A 13,632-nucleotide genomic window follows, 5' to 3' on the forward strand; every position below is an offset into this window, starting at 1 on the left:
GAGCCAATGGAGGGCCTTACTACTCAGAGAGCTAGATGACTCTGTGATGCCGTCATCCAAAAGGGGTACATTAGCTAACACCAGTACAACGGGTGAGGCTTCCTCAGGCATTTTAACAATGATACGGATGTGCTCAAGGGTCAATTTCCTACCCTCCTTCGACAGTAGGTGACCTAAGTAGGTGACTTCCTGTCGACAATACTTACATTTGGAAAGGGATACTTTATGGTCATGTTGAGCTAAATGTACCACCAGTTTAGCTGTACTGTCTCTGCAACCTTGTTCTGGATCCGAGGCAATGAGCCAGCCATCAACATATTGAAGCAATACATTACAGGGAGGGAGCGACAAGGAATCCAGCTGACTTTCCAATGCCTGACAATAGATACTCTGACTCTCTGTATAGCCTTGAGGAATCAAATACTTCTACCAGCTAGGGTGAACCCGAACAGATATCTGCTATCAGGAGGAATGGGAATACTGAAGAAAGCTTTTTTCAAGTCAATAACAGAAACGAATTTAGCAGAAGAAGAAATCATTGTCAAGAGATATTTATGAAAAGAACCATATAGGAAACACAATGCAGAGTGGACTAAGTACTTATACAAATATGTACACACCCATAGATATATATTATTCAAGGTTCATTTTTTATTAAATATTTGATATTTAAAAGAAGGAGAAACATTTTTTATACATCTATTAATAAGACCAAGAGTCCTGTATCAATCTCTTGTTAGGGCAATTGTCAAATGATACAGTTCTATCTATACAGTATAATCAATAATCTATACATGCATCATCTTTTCAATCCAATATATATGTTCATATTACACATTTACAATAAATATCCAAGGAGGGGGAAGAAAGGGAAACGTTAGGTTCATATAAATATATCTTTCATGGCTAATAATATAGTCTACGCGTGTTTCGGCCTTGTGCCTTCATCGGGTAGCCATGTAAGTATGAAACCTTCTGCTAGAATAGCACTGACATATTGGCTATGAGTACTCGCTCGTGACATCAGCTGAGAGCAGTGTATAGAGGGCAAGATCCTCACACATTTAATGGATATGGATATAGGGGAGGGTTTCTCTCTGAACAGCGGAATTCCTAAAAAGATGGATGCGAAAAACATAAGCGGAGTTGGCACAGCAAGAAGTCTAAAAAATGCAGCACATGCTTACCGGTTGCAGGGAGACCCATTGCGAGCACCTAAGTAAATCTTTATTTGCATAGTTAATTAAAACCGTTGCAATACAAACATATATATTTAATAAAACTGTCACACACATGCATAAAACTTGTTCCTTCAGAATACTTTAAAAATCTTAAAACCGTGTTTAATAAATTTGCTGGTTTTGGGCTTTAGTAGCATAAACATTTTTCGGTTTCTTTTGTCTTCAGAAATAAAAATTAAAAATGTCAAAGCAGGGCCGTCTTAATGTCATTGCCGAGCACCTGCAATATTTCCGGGTTGATTCACGTAAGCGGAGGCCTCCGTCTACCTCCGTCAAGTGCGACGTTACTCCATGGCTATGGATTGCCGCGCAGTCAACATTCACTGTCATTGTCAATCATTGTCAAGAGAGTCATAATGTCAGGGACCACCAGAAACTGGGAGATCCCTATTATGTTAACTTCACGCAAGCCAATCACAAAGTGGTAAACATCTTCTTGATATTCAGAGGGACCAGAAGGTGTTCGCTTGAGAATGGGAAGAATAGGGCTATTACAAACATTAGCAGTCATCTCGTCAACCACTCCTTTCTCAATCAAATCCTGCACAATTTGTATCAAAGCTCGCTCACGTGCCTGCAGTATTTTATACTGGAGCATACAGGGTAAAATAGCACCTTTCTTGACACATATCGAAACAGGCGATATCTGCAACAAACCCACATCTGTGTCGCTTGTTGCCCACAGTGTGGGTGGCACATCCTTAAATTCAGCAGGGAGGGGCGCATCTTTGGATAGACACTGCTTAGCGCAAACCACATCAGTACCCATCATTATATAGATGCCTGCTGGGGAGCAGTAAATTGTAGCATGCAATTTCTTCAACAAGTCCAAACCCATCAAATTCTCTCCACAATTGGACGTCGACAAGAATGGCGAATCCACAGTGAAATGACCAATGGTCAACGCAAGAGGTTTTGAAATGGGGTTCACAACCGATGCACCAGAAAAACCTACCAAAACTTTATTGTGGCCAGACAGAGCTGCCACATGGACCAAGGAACGAGAAATAGAACTGTTTGTTGTACCCATATCCACCAAAAATGCCTTAGTTAAACCATTCACAGCATCACTAACGTACGGACCACATTGATCTATAGGTATCGGGACTGGTTCCTCACTCTGTCCCTGGCTGTACTATCCATAGGACATCCCTGTCACCTCATCCATATCATAATCATCATGATAATACTGTCCACCCAGAGCGTCATCGAAATAGATCTGATCTGAGAGGCCATAGCATTCTGAGCCCTGTCTTAGCCACCAGCTCCCCGACCCCGACCACGAGAACCCCATCCTCCAGGAGCTGCGAGCTTCTGCAACAGCACCGGGCACTTGCAACGCCAGTGTCCCTCCTCCTTACAGTTTGCAAACTCATTCCTCCCTTAAAGACGTGGACCTTGTGAGCCTGCTAGTGCATGGAAGCTCTCGAGCCGAACCAGCATGTCCTCTACCATTTCCTTTAGAAGCCTGCTGCAAAAACTCCTTCGTCTTCAAATCCTTGTGCTTCTTCTCTGTTTTCTCCTTATCCTCATTTTCCCTGTGCTCATAATACTGTTCTATATTCAGAATAACGGAAGGGGAAGAGGTGGACCAGGTTCTCTCAGAAGCCTGTAATCGAGTCTCAATCTCTAGAAGGAAATTTGAAACAAATCTACTGACAAACAATCGGACACCACCTTCAATCGACAAATCCTATCCTCTATAGTCTAGAAACACACCTTCAAACCGAGGGAAAAATCAGACACACTCTCATTTTTCTTTTGCCTGCAAGCCGATAATTTGTCCCAGTCAATTGTTCTCTGAGGGATAAGGAAATTTGTATGCGTAATGATATGGCCTGGCAAAGCAAGCATCTCTGCTCTAGGCTTATCACCCTGCTTCAGTTTCTGATCCCATGCCTTAATTTGGTCCAAGGTAACACCCGATTCCGCAACGTGATCCTGTGTGTGCACTTTTCTCCAAATATCAACAGGAACTAGTAGGCCAAAAAACATGTCAATTTCAGCAAGTATCATTACTGTTGAGGAGGCTGCTTCAGTCAATTCTTCATAATAAGCAGTAGGATTCTTCCTAGCGTCAGGTAACTGAGTCTAAAGAGACAAAACCTGACTCCTTTTCCACAGAGTATAAACTCATTGTTCTTGGAAATGGGCCTCTACCCTTGGCCTAGTAATATGATCATGCTGATCCCTTAGCTCTGGTATCTCAGGATGGTAGATAGGATGAACCTCCAGCATTGGAAACTGAGTTACCGGGGTGGGGCTCTTGTCAATCAGTCTTCCACGATAAGCAACCAACATTGCAACATTACCAAAGACATGAGCAGGCTCCATATCAGTACCATACATATGATCCCTAATATCGTATATGATCTGTGGTGCTGCACCCTTGAAATACTGCTTCCAAAGACCGATCAAAGTAGCTGACATATACTTAAAGGCATGTTGTTGTACAAAATCACACTCCATACATCTTCCACACTGTAAATGGGGTTACGAGTCCACTGCGCAGCCTGATTAGCCACCATCTGATTCTCTGCATCTCCCATGTCAGATCGGACCAACGTGTGCCCCATACCTTCCTTACATTTTTTCCAATCTCATACCATCAGGGCTGCGTACCGGCGTCTCACTACTCAGTAATGTCGGGGAATGGAGGAACGCGGTGGGGGTAACAACAGAGGGAGCGAGCACTAATGTCATTGTCGACTGCATCGTGGGGGTAAGAGCTGGAGAGAAAGACGCCAAAGCAATAGCTGTTGCAGGAGTACTAACAGTAATAGTTGCCACGGACAGAAAGGACAGTAGGTGCTTTGGCCAAGGCAGTCTGATCAACAATAGCAGAAACAGTAGAGACAGAATAAACAAGCAGCTGGGCCTGTGAGGGAAGAGCGGGATATACTCTCTGCGGGGCATACAGAGGTGGGGGTTGAGTATCTAACAATTGTTCCATGAACGTATCATTTTCTTCTTGGGCCACATAAGATTCATCATTCTGTAGCCGGAATCTCCTATCTTCACGTTCAATCGCTATTTCTTCGTGGACATACACAACAGCTTCAGCACACAGCCGACGCACCCCACGACCGCACCTGCACCCCCCACTACCACCCTCCGAGCCTGGACCCAGATCAACACCGAAGAAACCCTACGCACGATGAACTCCATCCACTCCGGATCTCCAACCGACCCCTGCCCTCACCACGTCTTCAACAAGGCCGACGCTGTCATCGCGCCCCACCTGCGGGACATCATCAACATCTCCTTCGACACCGCCACCTTCCTGGAGAGTTGGAAGCACGCCGAACTCAGCGCTCTACTGAAGAAAGCATCCGCAGACTCCACCGAACTCAAAAACTACCGCCCCATCTCGCTCCTCCCATTTCCGGCCAAAGTCATCGAGAAGACCGTCAACAAGCAGCTGGCCGCCTTCCTCGAGACGAACGGATCCCTCGACCTCTCGCAGTCTGGCTTCCGGGCCAACCACAGCACTGAGACCGCCCTCATTGCAGCCACTGACGACATCCGAGCCCTGCTCGACAACGGGGAAACAGCGGCCCTCATCCTCCTGGACCTCTCCACGGCATTCAACACTGTCTGCCACCGCACCCTAGTGCAGCGACTCAGCAACGTTGGAATCCAAGAGAAGGCACTAGAATGGATCATCTCCTTCCTCGCCGGAAGGACACAGAGAGTCCGCCTCCCTCCGTTCAGATCAGAAGCCACCAAAGTCATCTGCGGCGTTCCTCAAGGCTCCTCGCGCAGCCCCACCCTCTTCAATGTCTACATGAGCCCCCTTGCGGCCATCGCACGCCAACACAACCTCAACATCATCTCTTACGCCGACAACACCCAGCTGATCCTCTCCCTCACCAACGACCCCGCCACCACCAGAGCCAACCTACACGAATGGATGAAAGACGTAGCCGAGTGGATGATGAACAGCCGCCTGAAACTGAACTCAGACAAGACGGAAGTCCTCATCCTGGGATCTTCGCCCTCCGCCTGGGACGACTCCTGGTGGCCCCCTGCCCTGGGCAGCGCACCCAAACCAACGGACCACGCACGCAACCTGGGCTTCATCCTGGACTCCTCCCTCTCCATGACCAGACAAGTCAACGCCGTCTCCTTGTCATGCTTCAACATCCTGCGCATGTTACGTAAGATTTTCCGGTGGATCCCAACGAGACCAGGAAGACGGTCACCCAGGCCCTCGTCACCAGCCGACTGGACTACGGCAACTCCCTCTACGCGGGAACCACTGCCAAACTCCAGAAGAAACTCCAGCGGATCCAGAACGCCTCAGCAAGACTCATCCTGGACATCCCCCGACACAGCCACATCTCCGGACACCTGAGAGACCTGCACTGGCTCCCGGTCAACAAGAGAATCACGTTCCGACTCCTCACCCACGCACACAAAGCCCTACACAACCAAGGCCCAAGAAACCTCAACAACCGCCTCAACTTCTACACTCCCACACGCCAGCTTTGATCGACCAGCCACGCCCTCGCCACCGTTCCCCGCATCCGAAGAGCCACCACAGGAGGAAGGTCCTTCTCCTACCTGGCCGCCAAGACGTGGAACTCCCTCCCGACCCACCTCCGCCTGACCCAAGACCACCTCGCAGTCAGGAAGCAGCTCAAGACTTGGCTGTTCGAGCAGTAGCGGACCCCCCTCCCCAAGCGCCTTGAGACCCTCTGGGTGAGTAGCACGCTATATAAATGCTTGATTGATTGATTGATTGATTGATTCCTTCTCTCTATCATGCACAACAGCTTTCTGAGTCAATGTTTGCATTCTCCCCTTCCTGGCCTCTTTCTTTGCTTTCATTTGCCTCTGTTTAACCTCCTTTTGCCAAGTTCTGGGGGAATCAAACATAGACTCCCTACTTCTTCTTGCAGACAACTTCTCCTGTAAAAAGACAATTTTTTGTTCATCAAAAGTGCCTGTCAACGGCCACTGCAACTTGGCATTCTCCTGTATATATTTGTGCCATAGGGTGCTAAAGATATATGGCCATGGCCATGCTTCACATACATATCAAACTTCGGAGTGCCTTCCAGAAGCGCTGGCTGACTTTCTTCCAGTCAAGCATTAGCAGAACAAAAATGATAACAGGAAACAAAAAGCCAGCTGAACCCAGGCATTTTTAAAAGTAAGCAAAATTTGTTATGTTGCCTGGCAAAGTGTTCACAAACACTTTATTCTCCACCGCTGACTCTTCATGCCAAATGGTCAAAGCCAAGGGTTTCGCCATTCAGGACCCCAGTCAGGATGACCACTGGGCGAGGCATCGACCAATCAGACAGAAGGGGTAGCTGCGAGTTCAGAAACTCTCTCGTTTAGGGATCCCTGGTCCACCCGTCCGACCCAGCGATGGCCCGACCTCCCCACCTGTCGGCGGGCGAGGATGGGTCACCTGATGGAGTCCCTGATTGGGTGCCAACTGAAGGAAGTGACCCAATTAGGGCCACCCAGGTCACTCACGACCACCTCTTGGCCTTCCACGCCAATGAAGAGTTGGTCAGACAATAGAGAATACAAACCAAGTATATTTATTCAGGTACACTCGAGCAAAGTCCAGTCTGACCAGCTTCCTGGGATTGCTGCAGAGGGACTAACTTCAGCAAGCATGGTGATACATTATTTACAATTCAGAACCAATGAAGACACGACCTGACTGGAAAATTACAGTTGGAGGCAGTTGAACAAAGACGATACAGAAGGATGAGTTTTGATCATGAGACCGGGCACACTCTATCTTAATGCCAAGGTCGTTCTGCCTGTACCCGCGGCTCTAAATGTGGGAGCAGGCCTATCTAGTGGGAAAGGTATGCGCTAATAGGAACAGTGTATTCATTAGTACAGCAAGGCTCAACCTTGGAGAAACGAAAACTATTGCAGCTGCTTCCACCTCTGCCAATGACATTCACAGGAGAATCTGGAGTAGGGTCCAAGCAGATCCCCTTCTCCTCCTGGTGTGTTTAATCTAGGATGGTATTCTTTTTTTAGACACATATATTTTACCACAAGTCCTCCTCACTTTGAAACATGGATCTCCTCAAAAGTATCCTAAAATAATAATTCTATGCTCTATCTACCTAATTGGGCAGACGTCAATGCACAAAGGTTTCCTAGATTGCCACAACTTCTGGACCACAGTCTTGCTCAAAATAGTAAACCATGCACACAAGTCTATCATGACATGGAATTCTACCCGATCTTGCATCCTGGTGAACCTTTACATTTCCTTATATTACCCACACTTACGACAATGTAGGGATTTAAACTGACATAATCTCCCTCACAACCAACTGGGACTTTGGAAACTTTTTTTGGTCTTTTCATTTCTTTGAAAAATCTTTTTAGATTGTTCAAATACACTTTGGTAAGTCAATTTCACTTTTTAATGAGAGCTCTGCCCCTACCTATTACTTTTCCATTATCTACTTGCTATCAATTTTCATGAGAACTTGTTCTCTGTGGACCTGAACATAACTAATCTCAAAGTCACAATTTGCTGCAATGCCCTTAACACAACAATATCGGCGCCGATTCGATCCTGGAAAAAGCGCTCCGATTAGCCGTATGGAGCATTTTTCCCGTACGAATCGTACCCTGCAACGTCCCCCGTGCGTACAACGAAGTACGATTCGTACCAGGACCAGGACTCCGTACGAATCGAACAAAGACTGTACCACTCGATTCTCCGCACGATTCTCCCTCGGAACCCGTTGTACGCGACATCTGTACGGATCGCGGCTGCTTTTTCCGTCCCGGCAAATACGATTCGTGTCGGGTACGCACCGTACGACCCTTTTCCTACGAGAGCTGAAAACAGCCGTAAAAGCAGAGTTTGCCCCAAAACAGGTAGGGAAAGCCCCCCCCCGGGTACGGCGCGTACCCCCCATGATCGCAGGGGTACGGGGTGTACCACTGCGATCATGTGGGGTACGCACCGTACCCCGCAATCTCGGGGTGTACGCACCGTACCCCATGTTCGCTGGGTGTACGGTGCGTACACCCTGCAATCGCTGGGTACGGCGCGTATCCCCATGATCGCAGGGGTATGCGCCATACCCCTGGGATCATGGGGGGTACGCGCCGTACGGTGTGTATGTGATTGTGCGCTTTTCCGTAAGAATCACCCTTACCTGACGTAGACCGTACGAATCGCGTCCTGATTCCCCAGTCCGGATCATACTTGTCGGGTCGTACGGCGTGTGTACAACCTTGCAATACGTACGGATCGCGACGATTCGGACGAATTCACGGAATGCGGATCGTACTACGCGACTCGGACGGACGGGTACGATTCGTACGGAAAGGGCTCTGGATACAAATCGTACGGACGGTTTTTTACCAGGATCAGAATCGACCCCATAGTGTTCAGTTGATCTAAAAGAACCTTGTCTTCCAGAATAGAATTTAAAGTATTCCGTAACCATGCTCACTTTTTATCTGTATCTTATGAGCAATTTTTCACATTGTAATCAAATACATTTAAATTAGTAACCTTTTCTCAGATAGCCAATAATTTGAATTCCTGAAGGTCCTTGGCACTTAAGACGTTCTTTTGTAAAGAGAACTTTCATTGTGGAGTACACGTATCCCATTTTAATACTGCTACAAAAATGTGTAGCATATGTTCATTCTATTGGTGAATGATTGGGATTTGACACAAAAAATGTGGCTGTCAATATAGTAGGTATTGTGAGTGTGAAGAATAGACACCCTCCAGAGTAACCTCAGCATGTCAATCGGTAACCCAAACTAAAAGTTGTAGTCACCATAGTCTTAATGGCTATTGCAGGAAGCACAGCATTCCCGTAAAATGTCAATCAGTAACATAGTAGACTATAACAAAAGAAGTCACTGTTGTCTCTTTAAGTAGAGCAGGATAAAGGAAGAATGGGCGATGCCAATATTCATCACTGGCTAACTGATTCTCCATGGCAAATTATGATACTGAACACTTTGTTCAGATACATCGTCTAAACACAGCTGCAAGTAGGCTCCTGTTTGACACAGCCATTCTGGCACACAGCAATGCATTAGCCTTTGTCCTGGCTGCACAGTTGTGGCAACACAGGAGCTGGACACACTTTAGGCAGTTCTGACCTTGCCTGGAGGTGACAACGCAGTATAGTTAGTGAGAGTAGCGGCATGCTTAATGCTTACTTGAGTGCTGCCTCTGCCCGGAAACAATGTCACAGTGGGGAGTCAGTGTCAACCCATGCTTGCCCTGGTGGCTGACATGAACAGTATCATCAAATCACAGAGCCCTTAAAGTCCACAATGACAGCAAGTGTGATGGAACACAAAGCATTCCAACAAAGCCTCTCATTTGATAAGATCTCTAACATATCGGAACACCAAATATCGTGTTACACAAATACTGTGTTAAAAATATCAATGTCAAAAATATTGTCTACCTATACTTATAATGGCAAGTACAAAAATAGGAGAACAAAAATAATGTTCACACTAATATCATTAAAGATAATACAAAAATATTGATTTTCATTGTATATCTATACTACTATTATAAAGAGAGAACTGTGTCCTTTGAGCTAGGTAAACTCGAAAAGTACACCACCAATGGCAACACCCAATACAGCGTTGGAAAGGGGAGGTCCAGTAGATGGACATAGGCTATATAAAAAAAAATATATATGTTATTTAAAAAATTTACAATAAAAAAAAGTAGTCCCTTCAAAGTAGTGCCGGGCGTGTGCGCTAACCACATAGGTGCTGACATCATCATCGGAGGACGGGAGCGCGAGGAGGAGCGGCGGACAGGACCGCGGGGAGGAGCGGCGGACAACAGCGCGGGGAGGAGCGGAGAACTTAGCCACACTGGAGCGGCCTGAGGTACATGAACCGCGGGGCGGAGCGGTGAAGTAAGGAGGACTGGACTGCAGCGGCGGCGGACAACAGCGCGGGGAGGAGCGGAGAACTTAGCCACACTGGAGCGGCCTGAGGTACGTGAACCGCGGGGAGGAGCAGTGAAGTAAGGTGGACTGGAGCGGGATGACAGGTAAACTTTAGCGCTGCAGTGGGGCGTGTATACTGGCTTTGTTCGTTTGCAGCGTCGGATGCGTGGCCACAGTGTTAGGGAGCAGGGCGTGTGCGGATGATTGGGGCACTGAAGGTGGCAGTGAACTTGGGCTGAGGAGGTGGTTGGGGGCCTGGGTTTCGGCGACTGGGAGCAAGCCTGATTGCCCCCGGACAACGTGGGAATGGAAGTGAACCTGGGGTTAAGCAGAGTTAAGAATAAGTACCAGTGCCCAAAACTCTGCTTAAAAGTACGGGACCAGTGCAATTATATGTCGGCTGGTGGAATACCAGCAAGCCTGATTGCCCCCGGACAATGTCGGGCGGGCTGCTAGTATAGCATAAAATAGTAAATCAAAATATTTTAACATATATCCTCAAAATATTGTATATATATATATTCTCGTGTAAAACTGACAAACATATATACATATGGGGGTGTATATAGATATGCTGCAGTTCTTCGTGTCGCCAAAGTTGTTTGGACGGTCCTAAATCCGCCTTGGAGCCCGGGAAGAAATTTGGCAGTTGCGAGGTCATCCAAACTTCACGCTGGGCAGCGTGCAATGTCACTGCAGTCCCTGCCACATGTATCCCTGGACTCTGTGGCTGAAGCGTTACAGGGGAGCTGAGGAGGCGCTTTTTTGTGGACTGCAAAGCTGATTTAACAAATCATCACATTTTGAGGGCACACTTTGCTTCCCGCACGCACGCACAAGGATTAAATCATTACTTCATCCCCCCAGCAACACCTCCAGGAACCTACCACTGGGGACTCTGGGAATGTAGTTTCCCCTCACCAACTGGGTGCTACACAGGTGTGCTGCCTTAAGATTCAAGGGGCGGTGCAGACTTGTAACTACAGGTTTAAAAGGGGCGGGACCTACCGGCATAGTGTTGCATCTCTCGAGGAGGCTTTGGGCGCTGACGAAGGCTATCATCTGCCAGAAATGCATCCGCCACTTACCGCAAAATAAAAGCCTCCAACTGTTTCCCCTTGGGTCTCTGCTCTTTTTCTTCGGGAAGGAGTTCTGCTGTACATACCTATGCATCAGCCAGAGACGCACTACAGAGAACCCCTGCCTCACTCTGGGCTTGGACTTCACTGGCTTGAACTGCTGCAGTTCTTCTTGTCGCCAAAGTTGTTTGGACGTTCCTAAGTCCGCCTTGGAGCCCGGGAAGAAATTTGGTAGTTGCAAGGTCATCCAAACCTCGCACTGGGCAGCGTGCAATGCCACTGCAGTCCCTGCCGCATGTATCCCTGGACTCTGTGGCTGAAGCGGTACAGGGGAGCTGAGGAGGCGCTTTTTTGTGGACTACACAGCTGATTTAACAAATAATCACATTTTTATTTTTTATTTTGAGGGCACACTTTGCTTCCCGCACGAACGCACAAGGATTAAATCTTTACTTCATCCCCCCAGCAACACCTCCAGGAACCTACCACTGGGGACTCTGGGACTTGTAGTTTCCCCTCACCAACTGGGCGCTACACAGGTGAGTTGTATCTCTCGAGGAGGCTTTGGGCGCTGACGAAAGCTATCATCTGCCAGAAATGCATCCGACACTTACCGCAAAATAAAAGCCTCCAACTGTTTCCCCTTGGGTCTCTGCTCTTTTTCTTCTGGAAGGAGTTCTGCTGTACATACGTATGCGTCAGCCAGAGACGCACTACAGAGCATCCCCGCCTCACTCTGGGCTTGGACTTCACTGACTTGAACTGCTGCAGTTCTTCGTGTCACCAAAGTTGTTTGGACGGTCCTAAGTCCGCCTTGGAGCCCGGGAAGAAATTTGGTAGTTGCGAGGTTATCCAAACCTTGCGCTGGGCAGCGTGCAATGCCACTGCAGTCCCTGCCGCATGTATCCCTGGACTCTGTGGCTGAAGTCGTACAGGGGAGCTGAGGAGGCGCTTTTTTGTGGACTGCAAAGCTGATTTAACAAATCATCACATTTTTATTTTTTATTTTGAGGGCACACTTTGCTTCCCGCACGCACGCACAAGGATTAAATCATTACTTCATCCCCCCAGCAACACCTCCGGGAACCTACCACTGGGGACTCTGGGACTTGTAGTTTCCCCTCACCAACTGGGTGCTACACAGGTGTGCAGCCTTAAGATTCAAGGGGTGGTGTGGACTTGTACCTACAGGTTTAAAAGGGGCGGGACCTACCAGCAGAGTGTTGCATCTCTCGAGGAGGCTTTGGGCGCTGACGAAGGCTATCATCTGCCAGAAATGCATCCGCCACTTACCGCAAAATAAAAGCCTCCAACTGTTTCCCCTTGGGTCTCTGCTCTTTTTCTTCGGGAAGGAGTTCTGCTGTACATACCTATGCATCAGCCAGAGACGCACTACAGAGCACCCCCGCCTCACTCTGGGCTTGGACTTCACTGGCTTGAACTGCTGCAGTTCTTTGTGTCGCCAAAGTTGTTTGGAAGGTCCTAAGTCCGCCGTGGAGCCCGGGAAGAAATTTGGTAGTTGCGAGGTCATCCAAACCTTGCGCTGGGCAGCGTGCAATGCCACTGCAGTCCCTGCCGCATGTATCCCTGGACTCTGTGGCTGAAACGGTACAGGGGAGCTGAGGAGGCACTTTTTTGTGGACTGCAAAGCTGATTTAACAAATCATCACATTTTTATTTTTTATTTTGAGGTCACACTTTGCTTCCCGCACGCACGCACAAGGATTAAATCATTACTTCATCCCCCCAGCAACACCTCCAGGAACCTACCACTGGGGACTCTGGGACTTGTAGTTTCCCCTCACCAACTGGGTGCTACACAGGTGTGCTGCCTTAAGATTTAAGGGGTGGTGCGGACTTGTAACTACAGGTTTAAAAGGGGCGGGACCTACCAGCAGAGTGTTGCATCTCTCGAGGAGGCTTTGGGCGCTGACGAAGGCTATCATCTGCCAGAAATGCATCCGCCACTTAACGCAAAATAAAAGCCTCCAACTGTTTCCCCTTGGGTCTCTGCTCTTTTTCTTCGGGAAGGAGTTCTGCTGTACATACCTATGCATCAGCCAGAGACGCACTACAGAGCACCCCCGCCTCACTCTGGGCTTGGACTTCACTGGCTTGAACTGCTGCAGTTCTTCGTGTCGCCAAAGTTGTTTGGACGGTCCTAAGTCCGCCTTGGAGCCCGGGAAGAAATTTAGTAGTTGCGAGGTCATTCAATCCTCGCGCTGGGCGGCGTGCAATGTCACTGCAGTCCCTGCCACATGTATCCCTGGACTCTGTGGCTGAAGCGGTACAGGGGAGCTGAGGAGGCGCTTTTTTGTGGACTGCAAAGCTGATTTAACAAATCATCACATTTAGATTTTTTATTTTGAGGGC

This window comes from Lissotriton vulgaris, chromosome 4_1 (genome assembly GCF_964263255.1).
Source record: "Lissotriton vulgaris chromosome 4_1, aLisVul1.2, whole genome shotgun sequence".
Classification (NCBI taxonomy): domain Eukaryota; kingdom Metazoa; phylum Chordata; class Amphibia; order Caudata; family Salamandridae; genus Lissotriton; species Lissotriton vulgaris.